The 24,931-nt window shown below is 36.5% G+C and overlaps 1 non-coding gene and 1 pseudogene across 1 annotated transcript; one reads left to right on the plus strand and one right to left on the minus strand.

Moving 5' to 3' along the window:
* The first annotated feature begins 5,859 nt into the window (after positions 1-5,859).
* Positions 5,860-5,967, plus strand: LOC130954027 (small nucleolar RNA R71). The gene has a single exon (XR_009076156.1). It is a non-coding gene; the product is annotated as a small nucleolar RNA R71 (small nucleolar RNA).
* A 4,500-nt stretch (positions 5,968-10,467) lies between these two features.
* On the minus strand, positions 10,468-11,300 carry LOC130933418 (inositol transporter 4-like; annotated as a pseudogene).
* Between the last annotated feature and the right edge of the window lie 13,631 nt (positions 11,301-24,931).

The raw sequence follows: 24,931 nt of genomic DNA on the forward strand, positions 1-24,931 counted from the left end.
GTAACGCTATAAATAGCCAAAGTCTCATTTCACACACATGCTCACTAAGTGTAAAAATATTAGCTTTCGATCTCTTTGATGATAAAACCAATTTCTAGTATAATGGAGCATATATGCAGCTTTCTTATTTTATCGATCGGGTAGAAATGGTGCCTATGCTTCCACATATTTGGAAAAATGATGAAGTCGGATTCAAAAGAAGTGAGCTGTGGGCCATCATTTTGATCAATGTGTTTATAACTTTATATATATCACACGGTTTAAACAAGGTCTTTGTGCTTATTATTGTTACAGTACTAGTATCCCCCATATCACACTCTAGACTACCTTAACTATTCGGCTAATTTCTTTTTAAAACGGAGAAAGAAATGTGTTATTCGTTGGTATGGATAGGTTGAGTGTTTTTTTTAATATGGACATAAGAAATCTGAATCAGATTTTATAATAAAATTTGATCGATACACAAATATAACCCACAGATTTGTGATTTTAAAATAAAAAAAAATTATAAACTGGTAGGCGAAATTGTGATCATCAACATAATGGCATTCAACTTGGTATGCACGTTTATAACTCAGCACTTTCTTCACAACCTCGCACAACTAACCAGCAAGTGCACTGGGTCGTCCAAGTAATAAACCTTACGTGAGTAAGGGTCGATCCCACGGAGATTGTTGGTATGAAGTAAGCTATGGTCATCTTATAAATCTCAGTTAGGCGGATAATAATTGGTTATGGAGTTTTCGAATAATAATAATAAATAAACAGAAAATAAAGATAGAAATACTTATGTAAATCATTGATGGGAATTTCAAATAGGCGTATGAAGATGTTGTGCTCCTTCTGAATCTCTGCTTTTCTACTACATTCATCCAATCCTTCTTACTCCTTTCCATGGCAAGCTGTATATAGGGCATCACTGTTGTCAATGGCTAAATCTCATCCTCTCAGTGAAAAAGGTCCAAATGCTCTGTCACAGCACAGCTAATCATCTGTCGGTTCTCGATCATGCCGGAATAGAATCCCTTGATTCTTTTGCATTTGTCATCACGCCCAACAATCACGAGTTTGAAGCTCGTCACAGTTATTCAATCCCTGAATCCTACTCGGAATACCACAGACAAGGTTTAGACTTTCCGGACTCTCATGAATGCCGCCATCAATTCTAGCTTATACCACGAAGATTCTAATTAAGGAATCCAAGAGATATGCGCCCGGTCTAAGGTAGAACGGAAGTGGTTGTCAGTCACGCGTTCATAGGTGAAAATGATGATGAGTGTCACGGATCATCACATTCATCATGGTGAACAGGAATAAACTGAATTGAATAGAAAATAGTAGTAATTGCATTGAAAATTGAGGTACAACAGAGCTCCACACCCTTAATCTATGGTGTGTAGAAACTCCACCGTTGAAAATACATAAGTGATGGTCCAGGCATGGCCGAATGGAACTGACGTTGAGCGCCAGTTTACATCGTCTAATCACGAATAAAGTATGGACTATTATATATTGTTGGAAAGCTCTGGATGTCTACTTTCCAACGCCGTTGAGAGCGCGCCATTTGGAGTTCTGTAGCTCCAGAAATTTCGAGTGCAGGGAGGTCAGAATCCAACAGCATCAGCAGTCCTTTGTCAGCCTTTTATCAGAGTTTTGCTCAGGTCCCTCAATTTCAGCCAGAAAATACCTGAAATCACAGAAAAACACACAAACTCATAGTAAAGTCCAGAAATGTGAATTTAGCATAAAAACTAATGAAAACATCCCTAAAAGTAGCTAGATCCTACTAAAAACTATCTAAAAACAATGCCAAAAAGCGTATAAATTATCCGCTCATCACAATACCAAACTTAAATTGTTGCTTGTCCCCAAGCAACTGAAAATCAATTAGGATAAAAAGAAGAGAATATACTATAAAGCTCAGAATATCAATGAATATTAATTCTAATTAGATGAGCGGGACTTGTAGCTTTTTGCTTCTGAACAGTTTTGGCGTCTTACTTTATCCTTTGAAGTTTAGAATGATTGGCATCTCTAGGAACTTAAAATTTCAGATAATGTTATTGATTCTCCTAGTTAAGTTTGTTGATTCTTGAACACAGCTACTTTTATGAGTCTTGGCCATGGCCCTAAGCACTTTGTTTTCCAGTATTACCACCGGATACATAAATGCCACAGACACATGAATGGGTGAACCTTTTCAGATTGTGACTCAGCTTTGCTAAAGTCCCCAGTTAGAGGTGTCCAGAGCTCTTAAGCACACTCTTTTTGCTTTGGATCATAACTTTAACCACTCAGTCTCAAGCTTTTCACTTGGACCTGCATGACATAAGCACATGGTTAGAGACAACTTGATTTAGCCACTTAGGCCTGGATTTTATTTCCTTGGGCCCTCCTATCCATTGATGCTCAAAGCCTTTGATCCTTTTTACCCTTGCCTTTTGGTTTTAAGGGCTATTGGCTTTTTCTGCTTGCTTTTTCTTTTTCTTTCTATATTTTTTTCGCCACTTTTTTTTTTCACAAGCTTTTGCTATTCACTGCTTTTTCTTGCTTCAAGAATCAATTTCATGATTTTTCAGATTATCAATAGCATTTCTCTTTGTTCATCATTCTTTCAAGAGCCAACAATTTTAACATTCATAAACAACAAGATAAAAAATATGCACTGTTCAAGCATTCATTCAGAAAACAAAAAGTATTGTCACCATATCAATATAATTAAACTAAATTCAAGGATAAATTCGAAACTCATGTACTTCTTGTTCTTTTGTATTAAAAACATTTTTCATTTAAGAGAGGTGAAGGATTCATGGAATTATTCATAGCCTTAAGACACAGTTACTAAATACTAATGATCATGTAATGAAGACACAAACATAGACAAATATATAGCATAAAAACCGAAAAACAGGGAAATAAGAACAAGGAAGTTAAGGAATGAGTCCACCTTAGTGTGGGTGGCGTCTTCCTCTTGAAGAACCAATGGAGCTCTTGAGCTCCTCTATGTCTCTTCCTTGCCTTTGTTGCTTGATCCCTAGTGATTTTGGTGCTCCTATCCTTAGTTGCTCCCAATAATTGTGTGGAGGAAAATATATCCCCTGAGGTATCTTAGGGATTTCTTGATGAGGGAATTCCTCATGCTCTTGTTGAGGTCCATGAGTGGGCTCTCTTGATATGCAGTCAAATGCTCTACTACTGAGCTATGGACCCTTGAGATGAATCTCTCCATCTCCCATGACTCTGAGGTGGAAGCTTTTGTCTTCCCTTTTCTCTTTCTAGAGGTTTTTCCGGCTTTAGGTGCCATCAATGGTTATGCAAAAACAAAAAAAGCTATGCTTTTACCACACCAAACTTAGAATGTTGCTCGCCCTCGAGCAAAAGAAGAAAGAATAGAAGAAGAAGAAGAGGATATGGAGGAGAGGGAGAGAGGTGTGTATTCGGCCATGTAGGGTGGGTTTGGGTGGAAAAGAGATGATAGATGTGAGTGGTGAAAATGTAATGGAGAAGAGTGATTGAGGTGATTGGTGAATGATGTTTGGGGAAGAGTGTTATGAAAAGGTGTGAGAGAGAAGAGAAGGTGAGTTGAGGTAGGTGGGGATCCTGTGGGGTCCACAGATCCTGAGGTGTCAAGGCTTTACATCCCTGCACCAATGAGGTGTGTAAAATGCCCTTTTCATGCAACCCTGGCATTCAACGCCAGATTGATGCTTGTTTCTGGCATTGAACGCCAGCTTCATGCTTGTTTTGGGCGTTCAATGCCCATTTGCAGCATGTTTCTGGCGTTGAACGCCAGTTCCATGCTTGTTTCTGGCGTTCAGCGCCAGCTCTCCTCAGGGTATTTTTCTGGCGTTTAAACGCCAGAATGTTGCTTGTTTCTGGCGTTCAACGCCAGATCCATGCTCTGTTCTGGCGTTGAACGCCAGCCAGATGCTCCTTACTGGCGTTTAAATGCCAGTAAGCCCTTCCTCCAGGGTGTGCTTTTTCTTCTGCTGTTTTTGATCCTGTTTTTTAATTTTAATATTTATTTTGTGACTCCACATGATCATGAACCTAATAAAACATAAAAGAACAATAAAAGAAAAATAAAATAAGATAAATAAAAATTGGGTTGCCTCCCAATAAGCGCTCCTTTAATGTCACTAGCTTGACAGTGGGCTCTCATGGAGCCTCACAGGTGATCAGGTCAATGTTGTAGACTCCCAACACCAAACTTAGAGTTTGAATGTGGGGATTCAACACCAAACTTAGAGTTTGGCTGTGGCCTCCCAAAACCAAACTTAGAGTTTGATTGTGGGGGCTCTGTTTGACTCTGTACTGAGAGAAGCTTTTCATGCTTCCTCTCCATTGTTAAAGAAGAACACCCTTGGGTCTTAAACACAAGGTAGTCCCCATTCAATTGAAGGACTAATTCTCCTCTGTTAACATCTATCACAGCTCCTGTTGTGGCTAGGAAAGGTCTTCCAAGGATAATGCATTCATCTTCCTCCTTCTTAGTGTCTAAGATTATGAAATCAGCAGGGATGTAAAGGCCTTCAACCTTTATCAACACGTCCTCTACCAATCCATAAGCTTGTTTTACTGACTTGTCTGCCATTTGCAATGAGAATATGGCAGGTTGTACCTCAATGATCCCCAGCTTCTCCATTATAGAGAGTGGCATAAGATTTATGCCTGACCCTAAGTCACACAGAGCCTTTTCAAAGGTCATGGTGCCTATGGTACAGGGTATTAAGAATTTACCAGGATCTTGTTTCTTTTGAGGTAAAATTTGCTGATCCCATGTATCTAGTTCACTAATGAGCAAGGGAGGTTCACATTCCCAAGTCTCACTACCAAACAACTTGGCATTCAGCTTCATGATAGCTCCTAGATATTGAGCAACTTGGTCTCCAGTTACATCTTCATCCTCTTCAGAGGAAGAATAGTTTTCAGAGCTCATGAATGGCAGAAGGAGGTTTAATGGGATCTCTATGGTCTCTATATGAGCCTCAGATTCCTTTAAGTCCTCAATAAGGAACTCCTTGTTGCTTGAGAGACGTCCCATGAGGTCTTCCTCATTGGGATTCACGTCCTCTCTTTCCTCTCTAGGTTCGGCCATGTTGATTATATCAATGGCTTTGCACTCTCTTTTTGGATTTTCTTCAGTATTGCTTGGGAGAGTACTAGGAGGAGTTTCTGTGACTTTCTTACTCAGCTGGTCCACTTGTGCCTCCAAATTTCTGATGGAGGACCTTGTTTCACTCATGAAACTTGAAGTGGCCTTAGACAGATCAGAGACTATGTTTGCTAAGTTAGAGGTGCTCTGCTCAAAATTCTCTGTCTGTTGCTGAGAAGATGATGGAAAAGGCTTGCTATTGCTGAGCCTGTTTCTTCCACCATTATTAAAGCCTTGTTGAGGCTTTTGTTGATCATTCCATGAGAAATTTGGATAATTTCTCCATGATGAATTATAGGTGTTTTCATAAGGTTCACCCATGTAATTTACCTCTACTATTGTAGGGTTCTCAGGATCATAAGCTTCTTCTTCAAAAGATGCCTCTTTAGTACTGTTGGATGTATTTTGCCATCCATTCAGACTTTGAGAAATCATGTTGGCTTGCTGAGTCAATATTTTGTTCTGAGCCATATGGCATTTAGAGCATCAATTTCAAGAACTCCCTTCCTTTGAGGCGTCCCATTATTCACGAAATTCCTCTCAGAAGTGTACATGAACTAGTTATTTGCAACCATGTCAATAAGTTCTTGAGCTTCTGTAGGAATTTTCTTTAGGTGAATGGATCCACCTGCAGAATGGTCCAGTGACATCTTAGAGAACTCAGACAGACCATAATAGAATATATCCAGAATGGTCCATTCTAAAAGCATGTCAGAAGGACACCTTTTGGTCATCTGCTTGTATCTTTCCCAAGCTTCGTAGAGGGATTCACCATCTTTTTGTTTGAAGGTCTGAACATTCATTCTAAGCTTGCTCAGCTTTTGAGGAGGAAAGAACTTACCCAAGAAGGCCATGACCAGCTTATCCCAGGAGTCCAGGCTATCTTTAGGTTGTGAGTCCAACCATGTTCTAGCTCTGTCTCTTACAGCAAAAGGGAAAAGCATGAGCTTATAGACTTCAGGATCTACTCCATTGGTCTTAACAGTCTCACAGATCTGGAAGAACTCAATTAAAAACTAATAGGGATCTTCTGATGGAAGTCCATGAAACTTGCAGTTTTGTTGTATTAGAGCAACTAGTTGAGGTTTCAGCTCAAAATTGTTTGCTCCAATGGCAAGGATTGAGATGCTTCTTCCATCAAACTTGGAAGTAGGTGTAGTATAATCACCAAGCATCCTTCTTGTGTTATTATTGTTGGGTTCGGCTGCCATCTCCTTTTCTTGTTCAAAAATTTCAGCAAGGTTGTCTCTGGATTGTTGTAATTTAGCTTCTCTTAGTTTCCTCTTCAGAGTCCTTTCAGGTTCCGGATCAGCTTCAACAAGAATGCTTTTTTCCTTGTTCCTACTCATATGAAAGAGAAGAGAACAGAAAAGGAAGAGAAATCCTCTATGTCACAGTATAGAGATTCCTTTATGTTAGTAGAAGAAGAAAGGAAATAAGAGTGAAGAAAAAGAGTCAAGAATCCAAACACAAGGGTGAAGATAGGAGCAGATTCTTGAGATGAAAAGAAGTGTTAGTGAATGAATAAATAAATAGAATAAGATGAGAGAGGGAGAAATTTTCGAAAATAAATTTTGAAAAAGTAGTTAGTGATTTTCGAAAATTAAAGGAGAATAAAATTAAAATTAAAATTTAAAACAATTAATTAATTAAAAAGAATTTTTTTTGAAAAAGAGGGAGGTATTTTCGAAAATTAGAGAGAGAAAAGTTGTTAGGTGGTTTTGAAAAAGATAAGAAATAGACAAAACAAAACAATTAGTTAGTTGAAAAAGATTTGAAAATCAATTTTGAAAAGATAAGAAGTTAGAAAAGATATTTTTAAATCAAATTTTTGAAAAAGATAAAATTTTGAGAAAGATATGATAGAAAAGATATTTTGAAAAAGATTTGATTTTTAAAATTAAAATTGATTACTTGACTAACAAGAAACTAAAAGATATGATTCTAGAATTTAAAGATTGAACCTTTTCTTAACAAGAAAGTAACAAACTTCAAATTTTTGAATCAATCACATTAATTGTTAGCAAAGTTTCGAAAATTTGAAATAAAATTAAGAAAAAGATTTTGAATATATATATATATATATATTCAAATTTTTGAAATTCATAAAAAAATGAAAAGGATTTGATTTTTGAAAAAGTTTTGAAAAGATAAGATTTTTTAAAATAAAAAATTTGACTTGACTTACAAGAAACAACTAATTTTAAAATTTTTTTTTTGACTAAGTCAACCCAATTTTTCGAAAATTTGAGAGAAATAAGAAAAATATATTTTTTTATTTTGAATTTTTAATGATGAGAGAGAAAAACACAATTATGACCCAAAAACATGAAAATTTTGGATCAAAACACATGATGCATGCAAGAACACTATGAATGTCAAGATGAACACCAAGAACACTTTGAAGATCATGATGAACATCAAGAACATATTTTTGAAAAATTTTTGATGCAAAGAAAACATGCAAGACACCAAACTTAGAAATCCTCAATGCTTAGACACTATGAATGCAAAAATGCACATGAAAAACAACAAAAGACACAAAACAAGAAAACATCAAGATCAAACAAGAAGACGTACCAAGAACAACTTGAAGATCATGAAGAACACATGCATGAATTTTCGAAAACTTTTAGAAAAATAAAAATAAAAGTATGCAATTGACACCAAACTTAAAAATTGACTCAAGACTCAAACAAGAAACACAAAACATTTTTGAATTTTTTTCGATTTTATATTTTTTTTTGAATTTTTGTATATTTTTTTCGAAAACATATAGGAAAAAGAAAATAAGAATTTCAAAAGTTTTTAAGAAGAATACCAGGAATCTTTCAATGTTAGCGTAAAACTCCAATCCAAGGGTTGGACATGGCTTAATAGCCAGCCAGCTTTAGGATGGCATTACATGCATTGAGGTGATTAGTTGAAGTCTCATTCCAAAAGGATTTGGATATGGCTTTACAGCCAGCCAAGCTTCAACATGCTTCATGAAACACTAGAATTCATTCTTAAAAATTTAGAATGATTTTCGAAAACAGATGAGAAATTTTGAAAAATATTTTTTTTGAAAACATTTTGAAAAGAAAATAAAAAGAAAATTATCTAATCTGAGCAACAAGATGAACCGTTAGTTGTCCAAACTCGAACAATCCCCGGCAACGGCGCCAAAAACTTGGTAGGCGAAATTGTGATCATCAACATAATGGCATTCAACTTGGTATGCGCGTTTATAACTCAGCACTTTCTTCACAACCTCGCACAACTAACCAGCAAGTGCACTGGGTCGTCCAAGTAATAAACCTTACGTGAGTAAAGGTCGATCCCACGGAGATTGTTGGTATGAAGAAAGCTATGGTCATCTTATAAATCTCAGTTAGGCGGATAATAATTGGTTATGGAGTTTTTGAATAATAATAATAAATAAACAGAAAATAAAGATAGAAATACTTATGTAAATCATTGATGGGAATTTCAGATAGGCGTATGAAGATGCTGTGCTCCTTCTGAATCTTTGCTTTCCTACTACATTCATCCAATCTTTCTTACTCCTTTCCATGGCAAGCTGTATGTAGGGCATCACCGTTGTCAATGGCTACATCCCATCCTCTCAGTAAAAAAGGTCCAAATGCTCTGTTACAACACGGCTAATCATCTGTCGGTTCTCGATCATGCCGGAATAGAATCCCTTGATTCTTTTGCATTTGTCATCACGCCCAACAATCGCGAGTTTGAAGCTCGTCACAGTCATTCAATCCCTGAATCCTACTCAGAATACCATAGACAAGGTTTAGACTTTCCGGACTCTCATGAATGCCACCATCAATTCTAGCTTATACCACGAAGATTCTGATTAAGGAATCCAAGAGATATGCGCCCGATCTAAGGTAGAACGGAAGTGGTTGTCAGTCACGCGTTCATAGGTGAGAATGATGATGAGTGTCACAGATCATCACATTCATCATGGTGAAGTGCAACGAATATCTTAGAACAGGAATAAACTGAATTGAATAGAAAGTAGTAGTAATTGCATTAAAACTCGAGGTACAACAGAGCTCCACACCCTTAATCTATGATGTGTAGAAACTCCACCGTTGAAAATACATAAGTGATGGTCCAGGCATGGCCGAATAGCCAGCCCCCAAATGTGATCAAAAGACCGGATGGTCAAAGACTAGATAATCAAAGATACCTAGTACAATAGTAAAAAGTTCTATTTATACTAAACTAGCTACTAGGGTTTATAGAAATAAGTAATTGATGCATAAATCCACTTCCGGGGCCCACTTGGTGTGTGCTTGGGCTGAGCTTGGGCTTTACATGTGCAGAGGCTTCTTTTGGAGTTGAACGCCAAGTTGTAACGTGTTTTTGGCGTTCAACTCTGGTTCGTGACGTGTTTCTGGCGTTTGACTCCAGAATGCAGCATGGAACTGGCGTTGAGCACCAGTTTACGTCGTCTAATCACGAATAAAGTATGGACTATTATATATTGCTGGAAAGATCTGGATGTCTACTTTCCAACGCCGTTAAAAGCGCACCATTTGGAGTTCTGTAGCTCTAGAAAATCTATTTCGAGTGCAGGGAGGTCAGAATCCAACAGCATCTGCAGTCCTTTGTCAGCCTTTTATCAGAGTTTTGCTCAGGTCCCTCAATTTCAGCCAGAAAATACCTGAAATCACAGAAAAATACACAAACTCATAGTAAAGTCTAGAAATGTGAATTTAGCATAAAAACTAATGAAAAATCCTTAAAAGTAGCTAGATCCTACTAAAAACTATCTAAAAACAATGCCAAAAAGCGTATAAATTATCCGCTCATCATAAACACAAATCAAACCCTCAGATTTTAGGTTTAAAAAATAAGAAACCCATAAACATAAACGTAACCCTCAGATTTGCGAATCTAACTCTCAGATTTCTTTTCCTTCTCTTCCACAATTTTGTGTTACAAAACTCATCTCCATGATGCAATAAAACACACATTCTTTTCTAATATTAAAAATAAAAAGTGTAATTATTCACCAAGTATCTTGACCCCCTTTTCTCTTTTTATGGGAAAAAATTTAAATAAATATAACATCGTTAATCTTACTAATAAAGTCACTCATACAGAAAAATATCTTGGATTTTAGTCTCAATTCACATTAGCAATTGCAATGATTAAGGGCGTTCTATGTCTCCTATCCTGATATATACATATAGTTTTTTAAATCTTGATTTACAACTTATTAGTTATTACCACCTCATATTTTAAAAATATTTGAATTCATCAATTATTCAATTGAAATAAATATCCAGCTACAAATTAAATTATTCTCATGCTTTGTTATTATAATAAATGTGAATTTTCCTTTTCTCATAATGATTCTGAATAAACTTTTGGTATACATAACTCTGAAAAATCTCCCCTTCAATTTCATCCGCTTTTTAAATCTTTTGGATTTTTCTTAACTCCGTTTTCTTCTGTTGGTTGTACAACCACCTCGGTGACTCATGTAGGGTCAACATTAAAATGAACTAAGCCACTATCGAAAGTCCAGCCACCCCAAGTATCCAACGCCACATTCCAGGAGTCTGCACAAGTTAATCAAGATAGATAACATGTGGACACATTATTTCAAATAGTTTAGTCAAATACGTTAGATTATCTAACATTTTGTTATTAGTTATTATCTAAGTAGATATACCTTGGTGAATGCAAGGTTGATAATGTAGGAAAGGAATTGGCCAAAGGTGCTAAGGAGACCCTTGATACAAACGAGAGCTCTTCTAATGGTAGCTGGAGAGGCTTCTGAGATGTAGAGAGGAAAAGTCATGAAAGCAATGCCAACTCCAAAACCAACCAAAATTCTTCCAACGATGAGGACCCAAGGAGCTTGAGCAATAGCCATGACTATTGTACCAAGAAAGAAAACAATATCAGCCCCCAAGATAGAGGTTTTACGGCCGAGCTTGTCGTTCATCAATTCACCAATTGCACCACCAATGATGGCTCCCGTTACTGCCATACTTACAATGACTTCCTGTAACCATAATTTTTTATCAACTTCTACAAAATCCTCGTGAATATAAAGCAAGGCTTCTGAGATAACATCGGTGTCGTAGCCGAAGAGGAGCCCTTCAATTTCGACAGATAGAGTAAGGCGCATGATGTAGGGCGAACTAGTTGCTCTTTTCCAGAATTCTGTGAACTCTTACTTAATTGCTGCCTCCGGCCCTCCTTCCATTCTTATTGATCACCTTAATTTAATGTCAACCCTATTGATGATTTCTAGCTTACCTCTACCACTTGCACTCCAAACTGAAAATATTATTCCATCAATCATAAATCAATTGTTATTGTTTATTTATGCATGTAATTAATCTCATGCATTTAATAACATCATGCAGACTTCCAATTATAAAGTAAAATTTGATCTCAATGATAATTAATCAATAATATCTACTCTTTCTTATGCAGATCTTAACACCTTACCAAAAAGGTAATTATTACTATTCTTAATTAACCATGTAAAGTTGCGATCACGAACTCATAAATACTTAGGAACATATCCTATATATCATTATTATTTATTTATATATAAAGGAAAAGTACGATCCAAAAAAGAATTGAGATAAATTAAATAGACGAAACATGTTACATACTTGTACTATAGAAAAAAACAGAGAGAAAATAAACTTTGTTATGGAAACCACACCACTCTAATGTTAAACTTTCATTGTATCTTTCTAATTCGTGTAATTGAGATCAATCTTATGCAGGTGGAAGGAGTCGCAGAAGGTCTCTCAAATCAGTTGTGTGGTGAGATAATATGACCTCAAAAAACTATGAATATATAAGAAATTATTGGTGCATATGTAAGAACCACGGCAAATTAACCGCCTAATAAGTTAATTAATATTGCCCAAATTAGGATCTGAATAATTAGAGTGAGAATTTAAAGATTTAAATATGATTTTTGGACTCAGTAGGTCTTTTTGAGTCAGAAAATGTATTTTCTGCAAAAAAAAATGTGAAAAATCGCGACCCGGCAGTCGAACCGGTTAAACCGGTTCAAGTCTGCCCGGTGCTGAGCGAGAAAAAGTGAAAATAGCCAAAAACCTTATAAAAATATTAGAAGTAAAAAATCGGGCGTTAATTTTTAAGGTTTGGCCCGAAGTTGGGCCAAACGGGTTAAAAATGCTAACGGGTTGGACCGGGTCCAATTTGGGCCCAAGGCCAATATATATGAGCCATTAATGAACCCTTCAGCCCATTAAACACACACACACACACAGCAGAAGAGAGATTGAAGAAGAGAGGAGGGTTTCCATTAAAACACTATTCACTCTTCTCTTCAATCCGCGATATCTCGAGCTACGATACTCTGATTCGCGTGCCGTCAGTGGCTACGCGAAGCTCTTGCCGAACCCGTCACTTCTATCTAAGCTTTGTGGTAATATTCTAGAAATTCTCCTTCCCTTTGGCTGCCCTAAGATTTCGAGTTTGATGGGTGATGATCTTGAGAAAACCTTGTGTTTTGGTTGTTTAGGTGCTACTCCTTAGTGAGAAAATGTTGGGTTCTAGCCCAAATTTCAGTGGATGAGATAAGATTCTCAAGAACCCTAGTGAAAATAATTAATTGTGAGTATTAGGTTTTGATTTATGTGAAATATGTGATGTTAGCTTGAATATTGGAGCTTATTGGTGCTTGTTGGAGTTACATTGGAAGCTTGGATTGTGGTTGAAGGCTTGCCTGTGCTTAATTTTGGGTTTTGGCATATTGGGAATCGGCCAAGGTATGGTTTCGGTTTTCTCTATGTAGTATATAATATTCATTGATACTTAGGCTAGTGACCTATAGGATAGGTTTGATTTGATGTAGTTGTTGATCTTGGTTGGATGAATGAGGTTTGATGAATTAATATTGGTAATGTTGTTGATTAATGATGTTGAGATATGATGTATTATGATTTTGGATGAATGAATATTATTGAGTATTAACATAGAGCATGAATGAGTTTGATGATGGAGATTGATAGTGATATAATGAGGATGGGTGTATGTGATGGTGGGAAAATTGTTTATGATGTATAGGTTTGTTAATTGAGATTGAAAATGATGAAGTATGGTGGAAAATTTGATATGAATGGTAAATTGTGACCTAAGAGGGTAGATTGTGTTGTAAATAAGAGTTTGGTATTATTTTGGTTGGATGTGGTGTGAGGATTTGGAAAATTTGGTAATTTGTGACTTTTGGTAAAAGTTGATTTTTGGTGAACTTTGTCTGAGCATAACTTATACCCCAGTTTTCAAAATTGATTGGAATTAGTTTGAAATTAAAGCTTATTGAAAACCCTTCAATTTGATATAAAGTTTGTAAGAATTGGGTTTTTGTGGAGGAAGTTATGATCATTCAAAGATTGGGGTTAAAATCTGAAATTCTGCAAAGTTGCATAATTTTGTGATTTCTGGTATGTGCGCACGCACAACCCTACGAGAATTTTAACCTGTGATGCGCACGCACAGACCTGTGCGTACGCACACGCAGGGGAAGTCTCCCTGTTTGCAGCGCTAGCACAGCTTGTGCACGCACATACCAATGAGGATTTACAACCTGTACGTACGCACAGCCCAGTGCGCACGCACACATTGGGAAGATTAGTCTGTTGATGGTGCTAGCACAGGTTGTGCAAGAGAACAGACATTGTTAATTTTGGCACCTGTGCGTACGCACACGTTTTAAAACTTCTCCTGGGCGTGCGCGTGCACACCCTTGTGCGTACGCACACGCCCTGTTTCTCAAATTTAAATTTTGTTTTAAACTATTTCACCTTCTCCACAAGATTGTAAGCTTCTATAACACCATTTTAAGACTTTTGGACTTAATTTTGGATATTAAAATATGGGAAAGAACCTAAGAAATTTAGATGATATTATTTGGAAAAAATTAGAAAATGGAGGCCTAGGTTTTTGGTGTACTGAGGGTGGTTTGATGGCGTGTGAAGGTAGACTGGTATGTAAAATGAGAACTGATGAACTGTTGAGTTTGAAACTGAAAAGTGAAATGACAGTGGTTGAGATGAGTCGAGGACTCTGAATGAGATGATGGATCCATGTTATAATAAAAATGATTTATGAAAACCACTGAAGTACTGATTTATACTGAGATTATGAGACGCTATGCGCCCGATAGGGATGGCGGTTGGATCCCGCTTGTCGAGGTAGCGGCGGCAGCGTAAGGGCGGTGGTTCGTCTCGCTTGCGTTGAGATGTGAGGTCTGAGGCAAGAGTATCCCGCTCGCATCCCTTCGGATCAATAGAGTGTGCAGGCACAAAACCTTGGACAGTGATCCGAGCACTATGTCTCGGGGGCTCCCAATAATGATTTCGAAGGGCAACATCTCCATGAAGATGTGTCGGGTTGGCAATTGAACCGACAATGTGATATCACAGCCAATAGGACAGGCATTCATCATGTGCATCTTCTACCTGTTTTTTTTGCTTTGCCGACTTATCAATGTATGCCTAATTGAATAACATGCCTATTTGCTTACTTGAACTACTTGCTTTATATGTTCCTAGTTGTGCTTTACTTGCATTGTAATTAATTGTGATTTCTACTGGGATTGAGGAGGTTCGGAAGGCGGTGGCGATGGGATCGCATGGAGGATAGGTTGGTGAAGGCTGCGGGACAGCGGTGTTTGGTTAGAATAGAAATCCCATAAGATAGAGTATCCTGTTTTTCTATGTTAAGACTTATACTTATATATGCTTTATTGTTTTAGTATGCCTTAATATGAGATCTTGTGATGGATATGAAGTCTAGGATTGCCTTTGGTGTCTTGGGGTCTTATATCTTACATCACTGGGCACTGTTACCATACTGAGAACCTACGGTTCTCATACCATATTCTGTTGTTGTTTTTCAGATGCAGGTCGCAACCCACCTCGGTGAGTTGCTCTAATGGTGACAAAAGTGGAGGACCTTGGATACTTTTTGGAGTCTTTTTGATTTTTCTGTTTACATATATATATATATATATATATATATATATATATATATATATATCTCACTTTTGTATTTTGCTTTTGCCTAGAGGCTTGTATTGAGAGAGAAAAACTTGTATAAGCTGTTTTAATTGTCAGGTTTCTGTTAGTCTGTATACATGACTAGTCGGCTTAAACTCCACGAGCCGTGGCTAGATTATTATGATATTATACTCCTTATCTTTTGTTATATCACATTTGTTTCTTGTGCTTAAAGTTAGTAGCTTCATTAGTACGTTTTGCGCTTTTCAAATCCTATTTTTGAGCTATATCCTTCATCGGGCTTCTAGATTATATAAATTCTTTCTATATAATATATGTATGAGCTTAGAACTGTCTTAACCTTTGATTAACATTTGCTTTACGACGCGAGGTAAAGCTTAGGCTAATTAGGGTGTTACATTTAGTGGTATCAGAGCGGTTCGTCCTTGTGAGCCTGAGGGATGGATCGATTGTGTTTCATTGCATACTCTGTGTGTCTTTTCTTTGATGCTATTTAGGTTATCTTTTTTATATTGAGTAAAGTATCATTTTTGTCCCCAACGTTTGGAGTAAGTCTCAAAGTTATCCCTAACGTTTCAAAATTGACTTAATGTTGTCATGCCGTCAGGGATCCGTTAACAGAATTGACGGCAGGACAAAATTGAGACGATTTTGAAACGTTAGGGACTTAAATAGGACAAAAACGTTAGGGACAAAAACGATACATAAAAATAAATTTTAATTTAATTTTATCTTTCAATAATATCAATTTATTTGCATATCTCATTCATTGCATTTTAAATTTGTGCATATTTTTATTTTCTTTTCTGAATTTTTTTATTTTCCATTGGTGTTAAAAAAAATCTTTTCTTATTCAGCTGTTGCATCTTTTCTTGAATTTATTTTGGTAACTTGTTTTACACTGTTGAGCAATATTATTTAAGTCAATGTTAATCTTTTATGTTTTTTGTATTAATTTTGCATTGACATGAATTTATATTGTCTTACACTCTTGGTGCACGAAATTGTGATTATCAATGGCGCCATCAACATGGTACGCACAATTGCAATCTCAACTCTTTATCACAACTTCGCACAACTAACCAGCAAGTGCACTGGGTCGTCCAAGTAATAAACCTTACTCGAGTAAGGGTCGATCCCACGGAGATTGTTGGTATGAAGCAAGCTATGGTCATCTTGTAAATCTCAGTCAGGCAGATTCAAATGGTTATGGATGATATATGAATAAAACATAAAGTAAAGATAGAGATACTTATGTAATTCATTGGTGAGAACTTCAGATAAGCGAATGGAGATGCTTTGTCCCTTCCGTCTCTCTGCTTTCCTACTGTCTTCATCCAATCCTTCTTACTCCTTTCCATGACAAGCTGTATGTTGGGCATCACCGTTGTCAGTGGCTACAGTCCCGTCCTCTCAGTGAAAATGTTCAACGCACCCTGTCACGGCACGGCTAATCATCTGTCGGTTCTCAATCAGGTTGGAATAGAATCCATTGATTCTTTTGCGTCTGTCACTAACGCCCAGCCTTCAGGAGTTTGAAGCTCGTCATAGTCATTCAATCATTGAATCCTACTCAGAATACCACAGACAAGGTTTAGACCTTCCGGATTCTCTTGAATGCCGCCATCAATTCTAGCTTATACCACGAAGATTCCGATTAAGGAATCCAAGAGATAAACATTCAAGCCTTGTTTGCTTGTAGAACGGAGGTGGTTGTCAGGCACGCGTTCATAAGTGAGAATGATGATGAGCGTCACATAATCATCACATTCATCAAGTTCTTGAGTGCGAATGAATATCTTGGAATAAGAACAAGCTGAATTGAATAGAAGAACAATAGTAATTGCATTAATACTCGAGGTACAGCAGAGCTCCACACCTTAATCTATGGTGTGTAGAAACTCCACCGTTGAAAATACATAAGAACAAAAATGATCATTGGCTTCGGCCCCAGAGAAGGAACCAGAAGAACCAAGATCTAAAGTGATCAAAAGATTCAAAGATCTAAAGATGAAAATACAATAGTACAAGGTCCTATTTGTAGAGAACTAGTAGCCTAGGGTTTACAGAAATGAGTAAATGACATAAAAATCCACTTCTGGGCCCACTTGGTGTGTGCTTGGGCTGAGCATTGAAGCATTTTCGTGTAGAGACTTCTCTTGGAGTTAAACGCCAGCTTTTGTACCAGTTTGGGCGTTTAACTCCCATTCTTGTGCCAGTTCCGGCGTTTAACGCCGGGCAGTTTTGAGCTGATTTGAAACGCCAGTTTGGGCCATCAAATCTCGGGCAAAGTATAGACTATTATATATTGCTGGAAAGCCCAGGATGTCTACTTTCCAACGCCGTTGAGAGCGCGCCAATTGGGCTTCTGTAGCTCCAGAAAATCCACTTCGAGTGCAGGGAGGTCAGAATCCAACAGCATCTGTAGTCCTTTTCAGTCTCTGAATCAGATTTTTGCTCAGGTCCCTCAATTTCAGCCAGAAAATACCTGAAATCACAGAAAAACACACAAACTCATAGTAAAGTCCAGAAAAGTAAATTTTAACTAAAAACTAATAAAAATATACTAAAAACTAACTAAATCCTACTAGAAACATACTAAAAACAATGCCAAAAAGCGTATAAATTATCCGCTCATCAACTCTCTTCCCCATTGTTGTACATTTTGTACTACTGGCATGCCATGGCTTCTATTGTTTTCTCACGTACATGTTGAAGCTTCCATATAAATGAGACCCTTATTATCTGGCATTAACACCCATCTTTTTAATTTCTATCTTTATTTTTGGGTTACTTTTCTTCCCTTTTTCTTTCAGGATGACCACCAGGAAGAGAACCGGAAGATGATCACATGGGAGAGACAAACAAGTTCCTACGCACATTGCTTGATGAGAAAAGCGACAGTTGAAGCAGCCCGTCCACCTGCACATCTCAGCATGCACCGAGGACGGTGCAATCTTTAAGTGTGGGGAGGTCAATACCAACTTCCAGGGGTTAGTTACCTTCTTTTCAACACCAATACTCTATTTTCTTAATTTGTTAGTTGTTGCATTTACATGTTTGATTTCATGTTTATTTGATTTTTGCATTTAGTTACTGCTTGGTTAAAATAATAAGTTTCTTCTTAAGATCCTATTTTTTGAAAAATTTTACTAATTTAAATTGAAAATTTTTTTGTTAAATTTGTTTGAAGTTGTATTTGGAACATGGTTTTTGAGCTAAAGAACACACAACCTGTGAGACTTTGAGCTTATTTACATGGTTATATTATTTAACCATAAATATTTTATTCCTGTGTGTTTCCTTCTCCATGATTATAATCTGTATTTTGTTCCAGTCTATATGTCCTTTGTTTAGTATATTTACATGCTTGTGTATGATTGAGGCCATATTTGATTATCAACTCACTTACCCCAAATAAGCCTACCTTTTACATCACCTTTGTTAGCCCCTTGAGCTTTTAATCCCCTTCTGTTCTATAACCACATCACTAGCCTTAAGTGAAAAACAAATTAATTATCCCAATTGAATCTTTGGTTAGCTTAAGATAGAGATTGTGTAGCAAATAAGTGTGGGAAAATTTTGGGAACATGGGTTGATAAGGGAATGTAACATGTTTCTAATTTATTTGAATATTAGGAATTTGGGAACCTACTCATGAAAAACCAAAATAGAAAAATAATAGAAAATCCATGTGCATTGATAAGTTATGTTTATTTCTCTACAAAACAAAATAATATATATATAATATAAAGGGGACAAAATTACCCCAATGTTAAGTTAATGAAAAAATCAATGCACATGTAATAAATTAAAAAGAAAAAGTTGATACATGAGTATGGGAATTATACAAAAGTGGGAATTATGGGTAGCTAGGCATGAATTTAAAAGTATATAGAGTATATGTATATTAGGTGAGAGTTTAGGTTAATTAAAGATTCAATTTATAAAGCTCACTTAGCCATATATATACCTTTACCCTTACCTTAGCCCCATTACAACCTTGAAAAAGACCTCATGACGTTTGCATTGGTATATTAAATATTATTGATTGGTTAGATGAAGAACAAGGTTTAGAAAGCATGACTAGAGAAGAGTAGAATGAATAACCCTATACACTTGAGAGATTAGAGTGATACACACTACCAGTGAGGGTTCAATGCTTGATTCTATGTTCCCTGCTTTCATGAGCTGTCTTCTTACAAGTTTACTTGCTTTTTATTGTATGATTTGAATTAGTGAAATCTGGTTTATGTTTGTCTTGAAGAGCTTATTTACTTTTAACCAAGTAGGTAGAAACATTTTTTTGCATGTAGTTGCATTCATATAGATAGGTTGCATTTCATACATTCTACATTCCTCTTCATCTTTATAGTTTCTCTTGAGCTTAGCATGAGGACATGCTTTTGTTTAAGTGTGGGGAGGTTGATAAACCACTATTTTATGGTTTATCTTATGCTCAATTGAGTGGATTTTATCAACTCTTTACCCACTTATTCATACTATTTGCATGTTTTACATTTGCCTTCCTAATTATGTGCTTTGATTGAAAACATGTTTCTTTGGACTTATATTTGCTTATTATTAATCCTCTCTTATTTCCATTCGATGCCGTGATTAGTGTGTTGAGTAGTTTCAGATTTTCTAAGGCAGAATGACTTAAAGGATGAAAAAGGAAACATACTAAAAGGAAAGGAGAAAGCAAAACGGAGCTTTAAGGAAACTGGTATCCACGCGATCGCATGGACGATGCGATCGCGTGCCAAGCACGAATCAGCAGCAACGCGGCCGCATGACTGACGCGACCGCGCGCCTTAAGCAGAACGCACATGACGCGATCGCATGACTGACGCGACCGCGTGGCAAGGAAAAGCTCCGAATGACGCGACCGCGTGATCCACGCAGACGTGTGACAGAGGCCACGCACCAGAAATTACAGAAAACTCTCATAACGAGTTCTGAGGCCCTTTTTGGCCCAAATCCAAGTCCAGAAGGCACAGATTAGAGGCTATAAAGTGGAGGAATGCATCCATTCATAATGAGGCTACTCATAATTCACTTTTTACAGTTTTAGATGTAGTTTTTAGTGAGAGAGGTTCTCTCCTCTCTCTTAGGATTCGGATTTAGGACTTCTCTTAGTTTTAGGAGTGACTTTCAATCCCAAATTCTTTATTTTTATTTATTTTTCCAATTAAATTTATGAACTCTTTCATGTTATGATTTTCTTTGAATTAATATTATTTGAGGTATTTCAGTTTAATGTTGCTTTCTTTTATTTACATGATTATTGCTTCCCATCTAAAAGCATTTTTATTCCAGCAGCTACAATTTTCTTTCCTTTTGGCTTTGGTTAAATAATTGGTGACTCTTGAGTTATCAAACTCATTGTTAGTTGAGAATTGGAATTAATTCATCCACTTAACTTTCCTTCATAGTTAGAGGTTAACAAAGTGGGAGAAGAATCCAATCCTCATCACAATTGATAAGGATAACTGGGATATGACCTCCAGTTCTTATACCTCGCCAAGAGATTTTATTAGTATTACTTTATTTTACTTATCATATAACATATTCGCACCTTACTTCCAAAACCCCAATTTACAGACTCATAACTAATAATAAGAACATACCTCCCTGCAATTCCTTGAGAAGACGACCCGAGGTTTAAATACTCAGTTATCAATTTTAAAGGGGTTTGTTACTTGTGACAACCAAAACGTTTGTACGAAGGGATTTCTGTCGGTTTAGAGACTATATCTACAACGCGACTGTTTTTATGAAATTCTTTACTGGTAAAAATCCCGACGTCAATAGTATTCAATTATTTTTTAATCACCTCTAAGTAAATTACACTTAATCACGTTACTTTTATTTTAAATAAATTATTTTTTTATAATTTTAAAGAATTTTGATACATTAGAGACAAAAGGTATAATTTATATTTTCAATAATATTAAATTTTTACTGTACATAGTATTCAATTATTTTTTAATTACATCGAAATAAATTACACTTAATCACATTACTTTCATTTTAAATAAATTTATTTTTTTATAATTTTAAAGAATTTTGATACATTAGAGACAAAAGGTATAATTTATATTTTCAATAATATTAAATTTTTACTGTACATAGTATTCAATTATTTTTTAATTACATCTAAATAAATTACACTAAATCACATTACTTTCATTTTAAATAAATTTATTTTTTTATAATTTTAAAGAATTTTGATATATTAGAGACAAAAGATATAATTTATATTTTATTGTATATATATTATTTTTTTCTTTTCTGCCAGTTTATAGACTAGTCATTTTACAAACATTTTATGATAACTAAAAATTTTTAAGAGTTAAATTATAAAAAAAATTAATTTATTTAAAATGAAAGTAATATGATTAAGTGTAATTTATTTAGATGTGATTAAAAAATAATTGAATACTATGTATAGTAAAAAATTGATATTATTGAAGGATAAAATTAAAATTTATTTCTATGTATTATTTTGTCCCAATGTTTTCGTCCTATTTAAGTCCCTAACGTTTCAAAATCGTCTCAATTTTGTCCCGCCGTCAATTCTGTTAACGGATCCCTAACGGCAGGACAACAGTGAGTCAATTTTAAAACGTTAGGGACTTAAATAGGACGATTGAAATGTTAGGGACAACTTTAGAACTTACTCCAAATGTTGGGGACAAAATTGATATTTTACTCTTTTTATATTTCATAGCATGCTTGTTTGTGAGTGCCTTTTTGGGATAATTGATGCACTAGACTTTTGATATTGAGACTGATCACCTTGATATCGATTGTTTGGTGTAAGACAAGAACTCTAAATGGCCACTCACGGACGAGGTCGAGCACGTTCACGAGAAAGTAGGAATGAACAACCGGCTGACAACCATGCCGAATTCATGGCGGCAATGGCGAATCTCGCTATACCATGGAAGCTAATGTTGCTGTGACTCTGCAAGCTTGCAGAGGTTAGGCCAACCGGCCAGAAACAGAAACGAAAATGGAAAAGGTGCTAAGGACAGCTTGAGTTGTGTCCCGAGAACTCTTGCTACTTTTCTGAAAGTTGACCCGCCTACTTTCAATGGATCAACAGCTCCTACTGAAGCACACAACTGGTTCCAAACTGTGGAGCGGGTCTTACGAACTCAACATGTACCGTATGATAAGTTCATGGAATATGCGACTTTTCAACTAGTAGGAGAAGCTCAGCAATGGTGGCAAGGAGAGCGCCAACTGTTACATCAACAGAATGTGGACATTACATGGGCGTTATTCCAGGAAGCTTTCTAGAAAAAGTACTTGCATGAGCCAATAAGGGAGGCCAGAGAATTGGAGCTCTTACACCTGAAGCAAGGGTCCATGACTATAGCTGAATACACCAGCAAATTCAAGGAACTCTGTAGGTTCTCAAGGATAAGTCAGGGTACTCCTGAGTCTTATGAGGGATGAAAATACGTCAAATATGAAGTAAGGCTGAGGGAAGATATCAGGTGTGTTGTGGCTCCATTAGAGATTAGGAGATTCTCTGAATTGGTGGACAAGGCAAGGGTTATTGAAGAATATGCAAAGATAGTAGTCTCGTCAATGGACACTCCTGGGGAAAATACTGGTAGGGAACGTGATGATTACCTTGGACCAAGGGGACAGAACTTCAAGAAAGATGGACATACTCCTCAGCATCCGCAAGGTCAAAGAAACTTCAGAAGAAATAACAATGCCCAGTTTCACCAGGCAAAGGGAAATGGTCGATGCTATACTTGTGGACTGTTTAGACACATTGCCAAGAATTGCCGTCGTTGGAAAAACCAGGATGCGAGTCGAAACCAACAGTAAAGCCGTGTATTCACTGTGAATGCCATATGCGGGAGCCTGAGAAAAGAGGTAGGTGTATTACTAGCTATAAAACTTTAGCTGCATTGTGTGATATTGAAACACCGCGTTTACTCATAGATTGTGACAGAGAGAAAGGTTTGAGGGTAAAGGTGTTAAACATAGTATTAATTTTTGGACCAAGCTCACTTGTGTCGCGTAAAGTATTGCCACTGGAGCCGACAGAACTTGGGGACGTTTCTGGTTGACGTAGGCGAATCATTATTTATTAAATCCTTAAAGACTAACGAGTCAGAGTAACGCTGTGGAGGCACGGTGATCTTAATGACGGTGTGAGGTTTCATACGAATGAAAGGACCAATATATCCTTGTGAACCGACCTATCTTTTTGCTTGTAAATTGCATTAGAGCTCTTTATTTCGAAACCCTTCTTGGTGAGTAAATTAAACTTTGCCTAATCCTATTTCTTGTATGCACATATCCTCGCGCGAACCTGGTATTCCTTGATGTGAGCATGAACTTGTACTGTTGAGGTAAACCGCCTTTGTTTAAGGGCTTTGTAATATCCTTTTGGAATCGGTACAGACATATTTTTATTCAAATTACTTTATTGTATCCTCTGAAGCTTCCCAAATTACAATTCTACTTTAAGGTGCACTCCCATTTCTTTTTTTGGTGCATTTTCTAAATTCCTACAACCCTATCCGATCCCAAAACAATGTATCTTTTTAACTTCTTACGGATACCCTACAGAATTGTTTCTTTCTTTTGAGCTTTATATTCCTTCGGATAGCATGAGCTCATTTTGATAATCACATGCAATTCTTAGACGCAACCATCAATATTTTAGTTCCCTAGGATACAACTTATGAACACAAAGAATGAAATCAATGAGCGTGTGACCTTACGAGGAGTTGTGAAACTTCGATTTTACAAATGGCATTACTGATGGCTGAGTCGACACACAAAGGTTCCCATTGGTGCGAATGTCAGATTATGAGGGAAAATCTTCGAAACTTAAAAGAAAGATTAACTACAGCGCTGGTGTTTGCACTACTTGAACCCTATGAACCATTGAAGATCTATTGGTACATTTTATAGGAAAATCTTGGAGTGCATCCCGATGTAACATTAGGATGTAGGGATTTATGCATCACCATAGTTGAAGCCGTTATGACTTACGATCTGGAGCCTACCGCATTTGTGCTCATAATAAAGATGTGGAACAAGGAGAAGACTACCTCTTGAGAGATGGATGAAACTACTAAAAGGCTAAGATTTTTGAGTAAGCTACAACCTAGAGATAGCCACCTTAATTTTGGTTTTTACGTGTAGGTTCTAGGATAATTGATGTAACATTTGGTACTGGATGAATCATTTAAGTATAGAGGTAAGTAGAAAAGGAGAAAAATAAGTGGGTATGAATTTAGGATTGAATCTTGATTAGGTTTGACATTGAGTGGTAATTGATATTAATTATGATAAGTAAAAGTTTATTAGTTGTTTAGTATGTCTAAGGGAGGTTGAATCATATACATTGGTAAAAGTGTAAAGAATTGGATAATTAGACACAAAATAAATGATGTGGGGGTATTGTGGATCTTGAAATTTTGTCAAATAAGTGAAGAAAATGAGGAATAGAATATTTTAGGTGTCTGAAATGATTGAGTGTGTCATGAGTGTGAAAGAGTGGATGGCGGTGAAGTTGTAGTTAGTATAAGAACTGTCGCTAGGCTTTGAAGGCATTAAATGGTTGGGAATGGATGAATATTGTAATTAGAGCTATGGAAAGTTGTTTACAATTGAAAATTTGATGAGAATTTCAATTAGGCATAGAGATGCTATAAGGCTCTAAGTTAGGAATTAGTCTTAGGGTGAGCGTAAACCCTATTTGGGTCAA

This window comes from Arachis stenosperma, chromosome 1 (assembly GCF_014773155.1).
Source record: "Arachis stenosperma cultivar V10309 chromosome 1, arast.V10309.gnm1.PFL2, whole genome shotgun sequence".
NCBI lineage: Eukaryota > Viridiplantae > Streptophyta > Magnoliopsida > Fabales > Fabaceae > Arachis > Arachis stenosperma.